Genomic DNA, 17,170 nt, shown 5'->3' on the forward strand with positions numbered 1-17,170 from the left:
TCTTTTCATATGTCATTTGTATATCTTCTTTGGTGAATTGTCTGCTCAGATCTTCTGCCCATTTTAAAATCAGGTTGGATAACAGTGCTTTATCAGCTGTCTTTTGCAAATATTTTCTTCTAGTCTGTGGTTTGTCTTCTCATTATTTTGATATAATCTTTTTTATACGTTCTTGATTTGCTGTGCCAGTATTTTGTTGAAGATTTTTAAAGTCCATTTTCATTATCCATATCCACTTTATCCATAAAGGGTACTAGTTTATAGTTTTCTTCTGATATCTTTGTCTGATTTTGGTATCAGGGTAATACTGGACTCATAAAATATGTTGGAAAGTGTTCCCTTCTCTTCTATGTTTTGAAATATGTGAAGGAGTGGTGTTAATTCTTTAGACATTTCAGAGAATGCACCAGTGAAACTATTCCTGGGCTTTTCTTTGTGGGAAGTTTTATGATTATTAATTACTTGCTATGTATATATTCAAACTTTCTTTTCTTCTTGAACAATTTCAGGAGTCCATGTCTTTCTGTAAATTTGTCTATTTCATCTGGATTATCTAGCTTCTTTTGCCATGCAATTGTTCATAGTATTCCAATATAATCCTTTTTTTTTACATCTGTTAGGTCAGTAGTGATGTTTTTCATTCATTTTTTTTTTTACAGCTAAGATTTTTTATTTGTTTATAGATTTTGTTCTTTGTGGAATAATATTGAATGAATCTGGTTTTATTTCTGGGTGCCAAACTGATATATTCCCATACTTAGTGAAAACCTAAGTAAGGGTCATAGAAAATGGGGAAATGGAAATCTCTCCTCTCCCTTTTTTAATTTATTTACTTATTTATTTTACTGATTTTTTTTTTTTTTTTTTTTTTTTTTTTTTTTGCCTGCATTGGATTTTTGTTGCAGCGTGCGGGCTTTCTCTAGTTGCGGTGAGCAGGGGCTACTCTTCCTTGTGGTGTGCGGGCTTCTCATTGCGGTGGCTTCTCTTGTTGCGGAACACAGGCTCTAGGAGCACAGGCTTCAGTAGTTGTGGCTTGCAGGTTCTAGAGCGCAGGCTCAGTAGTTGTGGCACACTGGCTTAGTTGCTCTGTGGCATGTGGGAATCTTCCCAGACCAGGGCTCAAGCCCATGTCCCCTGCACTGGCAGGTGGATTCTTAACCACTGCACCACCAGGAAAGTCCCCTCCTCTCCCTTTTTTTAATTCTCTGGAACCTGACAGGAATTTCCTAACAAGCACAAGGTAACATCTGAAGTCACAGTTTGTAAATAAATCAGCTGTGTCAGAAAAAATTTCAGGAGGAATGAGTCAATAATTAATTAATTCCAACCAATGAGTAGGTTTTAAACTCTTGGTATAATTTACTTGCTCATAATGGGGAATTCAGTATAGCACTTAGGTCCGTGCTGACTTACAGGGTCTTTTCTATCCATTAAGTGGGCCATCTTCTGCACAGCTTATGCTTCTGTACTGCTTAAACTCTACCCCTAGTAAGTGTAGAATTGGAAGTGTCTTAGTATACAGGAGGGGTCTAGACCCATCACGCTGTCCAAGGGCCACTTTTTAGGAGTTTTAATTTATGTGGATTTATAATACTCTTCTCATTAAAAGAAACTTATACTTATTTGTACTTGCAATTTCTTAAGGAAAGTCCAGGCTGCTTTTTTCTTTTGTTACTTATATACAGTAAATTCACTCCTTTTGGTGTACAGTTCTAAGAGTTTTAACAACTACCACCACATTCATTCTTGATTAGAGTATTTTGAATTTCCTCTTTTTCCTGGTCAGCCTAGCTGTACTAAATGTTTGTTAGTTTTACTGATTATTTCAGTAACCAACTTTTGGTTTTGTTGATTTCCTCTATTGGTTTTTTATTCTCTGTTGTATTTATTTTCTCTCTAACCCTTATTATTTTCTTTATTCAGCTTGGTTTGGGTTTATTTTGCTACTCTTTCTTCAGTGTTTTAAGATGGAAGTATAAGTTATTGATTTTAGATCTTTCCTTTATAAAAAATATAGGCATTTACAATTATAAATTTCATTCTAAGTACTGCTTTTGCTGCATCCCATAAGTTTTGGTATGTTGTATATCTTTTTTCAACAATATCAGAGCATTTTCTCATTTTCCTTGTGTTTCTTCTTGAAATATTTGTTATTTAGGAGTGTGTTTCATTTCCACATATTTATAAATTTGAAAAATTATATTCTGTTGATTTCTAATTTCATTCCATTATGGGTTCAGAACATATTTTGTGTAATTTCAATCCTTTTACATTTATTGAGACTATTTTATAACCTAGCATATGGTTTATCCTGGAGAGAGAATATTCCATGTGCACTTGAGAAGAAAGTTGCATTCAGCTGTTGGTTGGTGGACTCTTCTACAGTTGTCTGTTAGTTCGAATTGGGTTTTAGTGTTGTTCTAGTCTTTTACTTCCTGGCTTATCTTCTGCCTAGTTGTTCTATCTGTTATTGAAAGTGGGGCATGATGTCTTTAACTTTTATTGTTGAAATATGTATTTCTTCATTCAATTATGTCTGGTTTTGTTTCATGTATTTTAGGACTCTATTATTAGGTGGATATGTGTATATAATTGTTATTCTTCTTATTCGATTGACCCATTTATTTCCTTAAATACCTCTATAAAATGTCCTTTGTCTCCAATAACAATTTTTGTCTTAAAGTCTATTTTGACTCATACTAGTATAACCACTTGGCTCTCTCTTTTTTAAAAAATATTTGTTTATTTATTTGGTTGCACAGGGTCTTAGCTGTGGCAGATGGGCTCCTTAGTTGTGGCTCACTGGCTCCTTATTTGCAGCATGCATTTGGGATCCAGTTCCCTGACCAAGGATCGAACCCAGGGCCCCTGCTTTGGGAGCACTGAGTCTTAACACTGTGCAACCAGGGAAGTCCCCACTTGGCTTTCTTTTGGTTACTATTTGCATGCTGTATCTTTTCCCATCTTTTAACTTTCTAAAGTGAATCTCTTGCAGACAGCTTATAGTTGGATCATGTTTTTGAAAAAAATCCATTCTGCCAATCTCTCCCTTTTGATTGGAATGTTTAATTCATTTGCATTTGTTGTAATGATTCATAAAGTAGGATTTACATCTACCAATTGCTGTTTATTTTTCATGTCTTTTTTATTTCTCTATTCCTCCATTATTGGCTTCTTTTGTATTAAATAGAGTGCACATCAGGCGAGTGACTGGCTGCATCAGATCTGGACTTGGCGGCAGCTGCTCCTGTACTCCCAAGTCTTCTAAATCTTTAAATCCCAGATTTCTTTGTAGTTCTTTGTGCTACAAAACAGCTCCATCCAGTGCTGTCTTTTCCCTTAAGCAGCCCTAGCACAGCTATGTGCCCTGTAGTTATTTTTAATGAGTTAAGTGAGGACGACCTGAATCCTTCGCTTAGTCAAGAATTGAAATGGCTAGAACCCCCTGAAGGGCCACAGGATATCATCCATAATCCCTTGTCTGCTCAGGCTGATCTTTCTTCCTTGTGGTCTCTGGATCAGGGAAGTTTCAAGCATAAAGTGAGGGCATTAATTTATTGGTCCTCAGACTTTTGAAGAAAATAAAATAGCTAATGTTTAATAAGTACTTAACACGTGCCAGAGCCTACTGAAGGCACTTTACATGATAACCCTATGAGGCAGCAAGTATAGTTATTTCTGTTGTCCACATAAGAAAAATGAAGTTCAGAGAATTTTTCTAAATATTTCAATTTCAGGGAGCTAGGAAGGGAGAAGCCAGAATCACAACAAAATCTATCTGATACTAATGCCACACTCCACCTCCTGGAAGGAAAGGGAGAGAATGAGGCAGAGGGAGAAGGGAAGAGAGAGAAAAAAATGATGGAGTTCATTTTAGCCAAGTGCGGGAAGCATGGTCCTGAGGGTCTTACACAGGCCTTGGTGAAGACATGCATGAAAAGAATCTTTTTGAATCCCTCTCAGTCAATCTTCGTCTCTCTCTCACACACAATCTTTTTTTTTTCTTCTTCTCTCTCCTCTATCTTCATCTAATGCTCTGTCATGCTTTTATAAAAATTTTGCCATGATTCTTAAAATACTAACTTCAAACAATCAACTAATATTCACAACTATGTTACAAATACTGCCATTTCTTGTGGGAAAAACTTATTAACTTATGAGTGTCTAATACACTTCAACTGAATAATAAACAAAATCTGGGATAGACCAATTTGTCAAATATCTTTGGAGCTAAAGATGAAACTTCCTTACTTTCTTTGCCTTTTCCCCTATTATTCTCTAAAGGAATCTGGAGCCTTGGCCTTCTCCCATGAGGATTATGGACTCTTCCTGAAGCCATAAAGGAATAGCATTTGTCTTGTTCATATAATTATCTTCAGGATCTTGCACATTATCTGCACCTCATAGGTGCAGAGGTAATGCATAGCAATTAAGGGCACAGACTCTTAAGAAATATAATGTGAGCCACATATGTAATATTATTTTTTTTATTTTTTATTTTTTTAACATCTTTATTGGAGTATAATTGCTTTACAATGGTGTGTTAGTTTCTGCTTTATACAAAAATGAATCAGCTATACATATACATATATCAACAAATCTCCTCCCTCTTGCATCTCCCTCCCACCCTTCTAGGTGGTCACAAATCACCGAGCTGATCTCCCTGTGCTATGCAGCTGCTTCCCACTAGCTATTTCACATTTGGTAGTGTATATAAGTCCATGCAATGCTCTCACTTCATCCCAGCTTACCCTTCCCCCTCCCCGTGTCCTCAAGTCTGTTCTCTATGTCTGTGTTCTTCATAACCTTTTTTTTTTTTTAGATACCACATATATGTGTTAGCATATGGCATTTCTTTTTCTCTTTCTGACTTACTTCATTCTGTATGACAGACTGTAGGTCCATCCACGTTACTACAAATAACTCAATTCCATTTCTTTTTATGGCCGAGTAATATTCCATTGTATATATGTGCCACATCTTCTTTATCCATTCATCGGTCAATGGACACTTAGGTTTCTTCCATGTCCTGCCTATTGTAAATAGAGCTGCAATGAACATTGTGGTACATGACTCTTTTTTAATTATGGTTTTCTCATGGTATATGCCCAGTAGTGGGATTGCTGGGTCGTATGGTAGTTCTATTTTTAGTTTTTTAAGGAACCTCCATACTGTTCTCCGTAGTGGCTGTATCAAGTCACATTTCCACCAACAGCAGAAGAGGGTTCAGTTTTCTCCACACCCTCTCCAGCATTTGTTGTTTGTAGATTTTTTGATGATGGCCATTCTGACGGGTGTGAGGTGAAACCTTATTGTAGTTTTGATTTGCATTTCTCTAATGATTAGTGATGTTGAGCATCTTTTCATGTGTTTGTTGGCAATCTGTATATCTTCTTTGGAGAAATGTCTATTTAGGTCTTCTGTCCATTTTTGGATTGGGTTGTTTGCTTTTTGATATTGAGCTGCATGAGCTGCTTGTAAATTTTGGAGATTAATCCTTTGTCACTTGCTTCATTTGAAAATATTTTCTCCCATTTTGAGGGTTGTCTTTTCATCTTGCTTATGGTTTCCTTTGCTGTGCAAAAGCCTTTAAGTTTCATTAGGTCCCATTTGTTTATTTTTGTTTTTATTTCCATTTCTCTAGGAGGTGGGTCAAAAAGGATCTTGCTGTGATTTACGTTGTAGATTGTTCTGCCTATGTTTTCCTCTAAGAGTTTGATAGTGTCTGACCTTACATTTAGGTCTTTAATCCATTTTGAGTTTATTTTTGTGTATGGTGTTAGGAAGTGTTCCAATTTCATTCTTTTACATGTAGTTGGCCAGTTTTCCCAGCACCACTTATTGAAGAGACTGTCTTTTCTCCATTATATATTCTTGCCTCCTTTAACAAAGATAAGGTGACCATATGTGTGTGGGTTTCTCTCTGGGCTTTCCATCCTGTTCCACTGACCTATATTTCTGTTTTTGTGCCAGTATCATACAGTCTTGATTATTGTAGCTCTGTAGTATAGTCTGAAGTCAGGGAGCCTGATTCCTCCAGCTCCATTTTTCTTTCTCAAGATTGCTTTGGCTATTCGGGGTTTTTTGTGTTTCCATACAAATTGTGAAATTTTTTGTTCTAGTTCTGTGGAAAATACCATTGGTAGTTTGATAGGGGTTGCATTGAATCTGTAGATTGCTTTGGGTAGTATAGTCATTTTCACAATATTGATTCTTCCAATACAAGAACATGGTATATCTCTCCATCTATTTCTATCATCTTTAATTTCTTTCATCAGTGTCTTATAGTTTTCTACATACAGGTCTTTTGTCTCTTTAGGTAGATTTATTCCTAGGTATTTTATTCTTTTTGTTGTAATGGTAAATGGGAGTGTTTTCCTATTTTCTCTTTCAGATTTTTCATCATTAGTGTATAGGAATGCAAGAGATTTCTGTGCATTAATTTTGTACCCTGCTACTTTACCAAATTCATGGATTAGCTCTAGTCATTTTCAGGTAGCAACTTTAGCATTCTCTATGTATATTAACATGTCATCTGCAAAGAGTGACAGATTTATTTATTCTTTTCTGATTTGGATTCCTTTTATTTATTTTTCTTCTCTGATTGCTGTGGCTAAAACTTTTAAAACTATGTTGAAAAAAAGAGGTGAGAGTGGGCAACCTTGTCTTTTTCCTGATCTTAGTGGAAGTGCTTTCAGTTTTTCACCATTGAGAATGATGTTGGCTGTGCATTTGTCATATATGGCCTTTATTATGTTCAGGTAAGTTCCCTTATGCCTACTTTCTGGAGTGTTTTATCATGAATGGGCGTTGAATTTTGTCAAAAGCTTTTTTGCATCTACTGAGATGATTATATGGTTTTTCTCCTACAGTTTGTTAATATGGTGTATCACATAGATTGATTTGCATATATTGAAGAATCCTTGGATTCCTGGGGTAAACCCCACTTGATCATGGTGAATGATCCTTTTAATGTGCTGTTGGATTCTGTTTGCTAGCATTTTGTTGAGGATTTTTGCATCTATGGTCATCAGTGATATTGGCCTGTAGTTTTCTTTCTCTGTGACATCTTTGTCTGGTTTTGGTATCAGGGTGATTGTGGCCCCATAGAATGAGTTTGGGAGTGTTCCTACCTCTGCTATATTTTGGAAGAGTTTGAGAAGGATAGGTGTTAGCTCTTCTCTAAATTTTTGATAGAATTTGCTTGTCAATGCATCTGGTCCTGGTGTTTTGTTTGTTGGAAGATTTTTAATCACAGTCTCAATTTCAGTGCTTGTGATTGGTCTGTTTATATTTTCTATTTCTTCCTGGTTCAGTCTCAGAAGGTTGTGCTTTTCTAAGAATTTGTCCATTTCTTCCCAGTTGTCCATTTTATTGGCATATAGTTGCTTGTAGTAATCTCTCATGATCGTTTGTATTTCTGCAGTGTCAGTTGTTACTTCTCTTTTTTCATTTCTAATTCTAATGATTTGAGTCTTCTCCCTTTTTTTCTTGATGAGTCTGTCTAAGGATTTATCAATTTTGTGTATCTTCTCAAAGAACCAGATTTTAGTTTTACTGATATTTGTTATTGTTTCCTTCATTTCTTTTTCATTTATTTCTGACATGATTTTTATGATTTCTTTCCTTCTGCTAACTTTGGGGTTTTTTTGTTCTTCTTTCTCAATTTGATTTAGGTGTAAGGTTAGGTTGTTTATTTGAGATGTTTCTTGTTTCTTGGGGTAGAATTTTGTTGCTATACACTTCCCTCTTAGAACTGCTTTTGCTGTATCCCATAGGTTTTGGATCATCGTGTTTTCATTGTCATTTGTTTCTAGGTATTTTTTGATTTCCTCTTTGATTTCTTCAGTGATCTCCTGGTTATTTAATAGTGTATTGTTAGCCTCCATGCGTTTGTATATTTTACAGATTTTTCCCTGTAATTGATACCTAGTCTCATAGCATTGTGGTCAGAAAAGATGCTTGAAACGATTTCAATTTTCTTAAATTTACCAAGCCTTGATTTGTGACCCAAGATATAATCTATCCTGGAGAATGTTCCATGAGCACTTGAGAAGAAATTGTATTCTGTTGTTTTTGGATGGAATGTCCTATAAATATCAATAAAGTCCATGTTGTTTAATGTATCATTTAAAGCTTGTGTTTCCTTATTTATTTTCATTTTGGATGATCTGTCCATTGGTGAAAGTGGGGTGTTAAAGTCCCCTACTATGATTGTGTTACTGTCTATTTCCCCTTTTATGGCTGTTAGCATTTGCCTTATGTACTGAGGTGCTCCTTTGTTGGGTGCATAAATATTTATAATTTTTATATTGTCTTCTTGGATTGATCTCTTGATCCTTATGTAGTGTCCTTCTTTGTTTCTTGTAATAGTCTTTATTTTAAAGCTATTTTTTCTCATATGAGAATTGCTACTCCAGCTTTCTTTTGATTTCTATTTGCATGGAATACCTTTTTCCATCCCCTCACTTTCAGTCTGTATGTGTCCTTAGGTCTGAAGTGGGTCTCTTGTAGACAGCATATGTATGGGTCTTGTTTTTGTATCCATTCAGCCAGTCTATGTCTTTTGGTTGGAGCATTTAATCCATTTACATTTAAGGTAGTTATCAATATGTATGTTCCTATTACCATTTTCTTAATTGTTTTGTGTTTGTTATTATAGGTCTTTTCCTTCTCTTGTGTTTCCTGCCTAGAGAAGTTCCTTTAGCATTTGTTGTAAAGCTAGTTTGGTGGTGCTGAATTCTCTTAGCTTTTGCTTGTCTGTAAAGGTTTTAATTTCTCCTTCGAATCTGAACGAGATCCTTGCTGGGTAGAGTAATGTTGGTTGTAGGTTTTCCCTTTCATCACTTTAAATATGTCCTGCCACTCCCTTCTGGCTTGCAGAGTTTCTGTTGAAAGATCAGATGTTAACCTTATGGGGATTCCCTTCTATGTTATTTGTTGGTTTTCACTTGCTGCTTTTAATCTTTTTTCTTTGTATTTAATTGTTGATAGTTTGATTAATATGTGTCTTGGCATGTTTATCCTCGGATTTATCCTGTATGGGACTCTCTGTACTTCCTGGACTTGATTGACTATTTCCTTTCCCATATAAGGGAAGTTTTCAACTATAATCTCTTCAAATATTTTCTCAGTGCCTTTCTTTTTCTCTTCTTCTCCTGGGACCCCTATAATTCGAATGTTGGTGCGATTAATTTTGTCCCAGAGGTCTTTGAAACTCTCCTCAATTCTTTTCATTCTTTTTTGTTTATTCTGCCCTGTGGTAGTTACTTCCACTATTTTACCTTCCAGGTCACTTATCTCTTCTTCTGCCTCAGTTATTCTGCTCTTGATTCCTTCTAGAGAATTTTTAATTTAATTTATTGTGTTGTTCATCATTGTTTGTTTGCTCTTTATTTCTTCTAGGTCCTTGTTAAATGTTTCTTGTATTTTCTCCATTCTATTTCCAAGATTTTGGATCATATTTACTATCATTATTCTGAATTCTTTTTCAGGTAGACTGCCTATTCCCTCTTCATTTGCTTGGTCTGGTGGGTTGTTACCTTACTCCTTCATCTGCTGTGTGTTTCTCTGTCTTCTCATTTTGCTTAACTTACTGTGTTTGGGGTTTCCTTTTTGCAAGTTGCACGTTCGTAGTTCCTGTTATTTTTGGTGTCTGCCCCCAGTGGCTAAGGTTGGTTCAGTGGGTTGTGTAGGTTTCCTAGTGGAGCAGACTGCTGCCTGTGTTCTGGTGGATGAGGCTGGATCTTGTCTTTCTGGTGGGCAGGACCACACCCAGTGGTGTATTTTGGGGTGTCTGTGGCCTTATTATGATTTTAGGCAGCCTCTCTGGTAATGGGTGGGATTGTGTTCCTGTCTTGCTAGTTGTTTGGCATAGGGTATCCAGCCCTGTAGCTTGCCGGTCGTTGAGTGGAGCTGGGTCTTATCATTGAGATGGAGATCTCTGGGAGAGCTTTCGCCATTTGATATTATGTGGGGCCAGGAGGTCTCTCATAGACCAATGTCCTGACCTCAGCTCTCCCACCTCAGAGGCACCAGCCTGACACCAGCCAGAGTACCAAGACCCTGTCAGCCACACGGCTCTGAATAAAAGGGAGAAAAAAAGAAAGAAAGGAAGAAAGAGAAAAATAAAATAAAATAAAGATATTAAAATAAAAAATAAACAAATTAAAAAGTATAAAAAAAGAAAAAAGGAAAGAAAGAAGAGAGCAACCAAAGCAAGAAACAAATCCACCAATGATAACAAGCACTAAAAACTATACCAGGAAAAAAAAAAAAAAAAAACCGGACAGACAGAACCCTAAGACAAATGGTAAAAGCAAAGCTGTACAGAAAAATCACACGAAGAAGCATACACATACACACTCAGAAAAAGAGAAAAAGAAATATATATATATATCGTTGCTCCCAAAGTCCACTGCCTCAATTTTGGGTTGATTCGTTGTCTCTTCAGGTACTCTAGAGATGCAGCGTACATCAAGTTGATTGTGGATATTTAATCTGCTGCTCCTGAGGCTGCTGGGAGAGGATTCCCTTTCTCTTCTTTGTTCACACAGCTCCTGGTGTTCAGCTTCGGATTTGGCTCCACCTCTGCATGTATGTCGCCTGAGGGCATCTGTTCTTCACTCAGACAGGATGGGGTTAAAGGAGCAGCTGATTAGGGGGCTCTGGCTCACTCAGGCTGGGGTTGGGAGGGGTACAGAATGTGGGCTGAGCCTGCGGCCGCAGAGGCCAGCATGATGTTGCGACAGCCTGAGGTGTGCCGTGTGTTCTCCCAGGGAAGTTGTCCCTGGATCATGGGACCCCGGCAGTGGCGAGCTACACAGGCTCCCGGGAGAGGAGGTGTGGATAGTGACCTGTGCTTGCACACAGGCATCTTGGTGGCTGCAGCAGCAGCCTTGGTGTCTCATGCCGGTCTCTGGGGTCCGAGCTAACAGCCGTGGCTCGTGCCCATCTCTGGAGCTCGTTTAGGCGGTGCTCTGAATCCCCTCTCCTCACGCACCCTGAAACAATGGTATCTTGCCTCTTAGGCAGGTCCAGACTTTTCCCGGACTCCCTCCCAGCTAGCTGTGGTGCACTAGCCCCCTTCAGGCTGTGTTCACTCACAAATCCCAGTCCTCTCCCTGGGATCTGACCTCCGAAGCCCGAGCCTCAGCTCCCAGCCCCCACCCGCCGTGGCGGGTGAGCAGACAAGCCTCTTGGGCTGGTGAGTGCTGGTCGGCACTGATCCTCTGTACGGGAATCTCTCCACTTTGCCCTCAGCACCCTGTTGCTGCGCTCTCCTCCGTGGCTCCGAAGCTTCCCCCCCATCTTCCCCCGTCTCCTCCATTGAAGGGGATCCTTAGTGTGTGGAAACTTTTCCTTCTTCACAGCTCCCTCCCAGTGGTGCAGGTCCAGTCCCTATTCTTTTGTGTCTGTTTTTTCTTTTTTCTTTTGCCCTACCCAGGTACGTGGGGAGTTTCTTGCCTTTTGGGAAGTCTGAGGTCTTCTACCAGCGTTCAATAGGTGTTCTGTAGGAGTTGTTCCACATGTAGAAGTATTTCTGATGTATTTGTGGGGAGGAAGCTGATCTCCATGTCTTACTCTTCCACCATCTTGAAGGTCTCTCCCCACATATGTATTTTTAAATTTTATAGTAATCATCTTAAAAAGGTAAGAAGAAACAGGTGACATTGATTTTAATAATACATTTTATTTTGCCCAATATGTCAGAAATGTTGTTTCAACTCTGTAATGGATAGAAAAATCACTGTGCTGATGAAACAAAATTATTTTAAGGCAGGGCAAGAAAAATTGAACATAAAATTTTCTCTGCTGTTTGGGCCACTATTCCATTCCCTTTGTATGCATTGTGCATCTGAACTCTACATAAGCTAGATCCCCTTAGAAGACATAGGAATGCCTGCTCACCAACAAAAAAACAAACTAAGTAAAAAACCCATCAAATGGGCTTCCCTGGTGGCACAGTGTTTAAGCATCTGCCTGCTAATGCAGGGGACACGTGTTCGAGCCCTGCTCGGGAAGATATCACATGTCACGGAGCAACTAAGCCCGTGCACCACAGCTACTGAGCCTGCACTCTAGAGCCCATGAGCCACAACTACTGAGCCCACGTGCCACAACTACTGAAGCCCACACGCCTAGAGCACATGCTCCACAACGAGAGAAACCACTGCAATGAGAAGCCCACGCACCAAAACAAAGAGTAACCCCCACTCACTGCAACTAGAGAAAGCCCGCACACAACAACAAAGACCCAGTGCAGCCAAAATTAAATAATTTTTTTTTTTAAAAAGCACCCACCAATTTTCTCCCAGTGCCAGCAGGGTAACTCCTTAGAGAATAACATTCCTTTTTCAATTCTGTTAAGAGGTCACGATGACTCACTACTTGCCTTGTTGGATTATGTAAACTGTCAATATGTTTCTCTGATGTCTAACCCTTGGTCTTGAAAACTTATATAACTGCTTTTACCTTTAATGGGTGGAACAGTCCTCAGAGCTTTCTGAGAGACTGTCTCCTGGGTTATAATCCTCAGGTTGGGTTGAATAAAATTTTCCATTTCTTTCTTAGATTGGCTATTGAGTATTTTTCTCATGGACAGAGCTATTTCACATCCTGTGTTTTGTGCTGAGTGCCCAAAATGCAGTGTTTTACGTTCACAACACATCTCAGTTTGGACTTGCGACATTCAGGTGCCCAATAGCACGTGTGGCTCACAGCCACTGTATTGGACATAAACACCCTTACAGCCTGATTCAGAGGAGGAAACAGGGCAGCAGTTTACTGCCAAAACTGGCTTGGATCCCAGGACTGCACCTTCCAAGGGGCCTGGGCTTGGCCTCCACTCTTGAAGAAATGGGGGTGAGAGCTGTTCTGGGGACCAACTAACACATGGGCAGGGCTTGGCCCAGAGCAGAGATCCAGATCCCTTCAGCTCTGGACGCATCCTTTTGTGGCATCGCACCATTGGTCATCTCATCTCTGCTTTGATCCACGCTTTCCTATAACAACGCTTGGGATTCTCCCATTCTAAAGCAAGTTTCTCCTAAAACCCGTGTCCACCCATGTGTAGAGCTCCTTCTGTTCCCCTGCAAATTCTGCAGGGTCTCCTCACTTCTGTACCTCCCATTCATCTCTCTCCTCCCTGTACAAAGCTTCACTCCCACCATCCCCTGCAAGTGCAGTAGTCTTCTCAAACTTAGGAACAAGAAATAAAGTGAGAGGTGTCAAGGGTGAACGAGGTGGTGGTGGTTGTTGGGCGTCATGTGGGATGGTGTGGTGTAGTGTGGAGTCATGTTGGGTTGTTGTGGGGTCGTTTGGGGTCTTTACAGGGTGGTTGTGGGATCTTGTGGGGCCGAGGGGGGTCTTGTGGGGTCTCAAGGGGCTGTGTGGGTTGGGCAAGTACGACTGCTTGGACCTGGTATAGTTGTTCCCTGGTGAAGGGGTGGGGACGATCATACCCATAAGGTGGTTCCTTCTGCCCCAGAAGGCATCTCTGATGCTGAACCTATTCAAGCAGAGTACGTCCTTCATGGACACACAGCTTTGGAGATCATTTTTCACCAGACTGGTGCAGATGGAGAACCTTTCAGGACTGGAAGCATTCTGGGTTTTCAGTCTGCTTCTCCTTTCTGCAGGAAGGAGACAGGCCAGCAGAACCATCCTCAGGGCAGAGCAGGAGGGTGAGGCCCATGTGTCTCTGAGCTTCCTGGACTGCGGAGCAGGAGCCAGGTTTCTGAGATGGAATTCTCCCTGAGAGACCATCAGGAAAGCCTTATATGGCATTTTGAGGCTGTCCTTTTGGCAACTTTCAAGGATCCTTCCCACTCTCCTTCTCAACAACTGTATCTTTTCAAGGCTGCTCTTGCTATTTAAATCTTTCAGCTCAGGATAGACTTTGGTGGAAACAATTTCTTTCTTTTTCTGAGGCAATCCCAAAAGAATCCAACTAATTGCAAATTAATTCAGCCAGAAATAAACCAAAACAAAACTACAGAGCTTGAAAGGAAACACTTTATGGTGGTTAAAATGTGATCATAACTAATGCCCCACCCTGCTAATCACCAAAGTGAGATAAGCCAACTGCCGTGCAGCTTTCCGCCCCTTCCTCTCCTGATACCTGCAGCTTGGGGGCACTTCTCAACCTATTTCCTTTCTACTTCTGTGGGTTTACATGCTACTAAAACCCCTCGAGACTTGCTCAACTGTTGGGATTCAAGAAAAGGGGGCCCTGATATACAGCATAAACCTAAGTCTAAATCTTGACTCATCACTTTCTATGTACTAGGTAGGCATAGCGGCAGCTTTTATAATAGCTCAGTTCATGATCAAAAAGTCGATCGGAGGGTATGGATGAGGAAACAGCAGTGGCAGGTTCCTTAGTAACTGAGTAGGCAAGTGTGACTCAGCCCAACGTTTGCTACTGGGGGATGCTTGCTGCACTGCAGATGGGCAGGAGGGGCACATGTGGGGTGCAAAGGGGTTGTTGTCTTTTCACTCTGTGACGAATTCATTTGCCATTGTATCCCTCAACGGCATCAGATCTCCTTGATGACATGTGTGGTCTGGCCTACGCTATTTTGCGGCTATACAGGGCAATCTTAAATCATGTTTCTTTTATTTTTGGCCGTGCCTCGGGGCATGTGGGATTGTAGTTCCCCGACCAGGGATAGAACCCGTGCCCTCTGTAGTGGGAGCACGGAGCCCCAACCACTGGACCGCCAGGGAAGTCCCTGAAGTCTGTTTCTTAAGCCCTGACTCAGTGCTCAACGTCTCAGTAGCTCCCCAAGGCCCGGGAGCTCTGCGCTCCCAAAACCTGTGCTCTGAAGGGAAGCCGGAAGGAAGAGCCCGTGGCGCCACTCCCTGAACTCCTTTCAGAGAAGATAGCATTAAGGGAGGGGGCCTTGCAAAGTGTTAAAAAGGGGCTTAACTGGGTGGGTCCCTCCAGTGCATCTACAGGACTCCTAGAGAGAGGGAGGCGGTTCCCGCTGAAGTTCCTTGCTCGTCTGCAGGCGCATCCTCATCATGTCTTCGAAGGGTGAGTCCTTGGGAGGAGGGCCTGCGCCAACGTCAGGAAAGGCAACGGGATCCGGGCAGGACTCACCTGGAGTGGTTTGAAGTCTTCTGCTCACTGTGACATTTGGTGCTGAGACTTGGAAAGGGGGAAGGCTAACCAAACCAGGCCCTGCAAAAGCCGCCTTGGAGAAGGAGCTCAGGATGGTAGTAGGCATCCATGGCGATACAGTGCTTTCTTAATTCGAAAGTGTGGAAAGTTCCCTCTGCAGGGTGGGGCGGCACTGGATAGCCCTGAGGAGGGCTGGGAGGGGAAGGGAGCCTAGCTTCACTGGGGCCTGGTATTTTGCCCATTTTTCATCATGGAATGAATTCCGTTTAGAACTGAGTCAGTGGTGAGCCCAGCTTTGATGGACTTGGGAGCCCAAAGCTAAAATTAAGGACTGGGGAGCTTCCCCAGGTCACAAGGGGAAATACAAATGTTAATGTATAGAAATTCCCCGATGTTAGGTTTTTTCTCAGATGAAATTTCCTCGTTTTAGTTTTTGACATCTCCTGATATCTGTGTATTTGGGGTCCTCACATAGATGGTAGGTACATGTTAGTAGGAGTCTTGACACATCTGGGCATGCCCAGGTCAGTATCTGGACCTATGCATTGAGTTGTCATTATAGTTTATATGGCAGATGCCCCCAGAACTATTTGGGGTGCACTGACTTTTGCGGTATCCGTAAGATGTGTGGCTGGAACCCCTGAGTTGGGAGCTGAGGGAGAGTTGGGAGCAGGTTCTGTGTCCATATTTCACGGGATTCCTCAGAGGGTGCCGGCACCGGGAGCAGAATCCCAGGAGCGGCCCTGAGAGAGCTCTGCAACGGGAGCCTAAGCTTCATGCCTGGAAATAAATTCCTTCTCACCGGGAGGTTGCAGGTTCTACACTGACCTGGACTAAGGGAGCAAGTCTCAGGTCTCACATGGAAGTCGGGTCAAGAGTGAACCTGAATGTGAGGCCTGAGATTAAAGTCTATTTTCTTATTCTGGATCTGTTCCAGGGCCCCAAGATGGCCACAGGTGCAAGAGAACCAAGTTCGACAAAAACCAATACAAGATTCTTATTGAGGCTTTTGAAAGTGACGCTTACCCTGATATTAATGTCAGAATAGATCTGGCCAAGCGAACCCAGATTCCTGAGCCGAGAATCCAGGTAAAAATATAAATCTGTGCTCCTTGACAGGAGGGTGGGTCTGGGTGAGGAACCAGTACGTGTATTAACAGCCGGTTTTTAACACTGGCTTAAAAAACCGCTTTGAAGTCAATCCTCTTAATATCCCTGTGAGGTAGGCATTATCCCCATTTACTGGATTAGGAAAATAAAGGTCAGAGAGGTTTAGTAATTTATGTTACTACTCTGGCAAGGGGTAGAGTCTAAACTGGCTTCTGTGGGTTATATCTGTCGAATATTTAACATGTTAGAAATTGAAACTGAGAAATTTCAAAAAGTTAATTCATTAAAAATAACCATAATAAACCCATTACATGATAACTTAAGTATTTTTCAAGAAAAGCAACCATAGTCCCAAAGCCAGAAAATTGATTTAGTGAGAGGAATGGCAGTACAAGAACCGGAAGTTGGCTTCTCAGTTCTGCTTTGCATTCCCTTTGCTGCAGCAGGTCTCCTGGCCTCTGGGAATCACTGAGAGAATAGGAAGTAGGCAAAAGGGCAGAGGCAGGTCACATCTGGGTGTTGTAAAGAAAATGGTTTTTATCTCACAGGGATCCCCCAAAGGAGGCCAGAGGTCCCAGGGGTGTTGGATCATTTGGACCTCTGGGTCTCAGCCTTGGGGGCATGCTGTTATCTCTCTTGGAAGGGGTGAGCGGACTGGGTCCTGGTTCTGCCTCCAGGAAGTCTGCCGGGATGAGTCTGGGTGCAGCCTGGGAATCTTACACCCCCTCTTCTGCTCCCTAGGTGATTGAAGTGTGAGGTCAAGTTTGAGAACTGCTGCCCTAAATGAAATTCAGGTCTCTCAGAGTGGAGCTGGAATACATACAGGTTGTTTGGAAAGCCTCCCAGGTGATTCTGATGTGTAGCCAGGATTGAAATCTCTGTCCTCGACCAGTGCTTTTCAATCCTAGACTAACAGGGTCCCATCGCAAAGTT

This window comes from Balaenoptera musculus, unplaced genomic scaffold (assembly GCF_009873245.2).
Source record: "Balaenoptera musculus isolate JJ_BM4_2016_0621 unplaced genomic scaffold, mBalMus1.pri.v3 scaffold_66_arrow_ctg1, whole genome shotgun sequence".
Classification (NCBI taxonomy): Eukaryota; Metazoa; Chordata; class Mammalia; order Artiodactyla; family Balaenopteridae; genus Balaenoptera; species Balaenoptera musculus.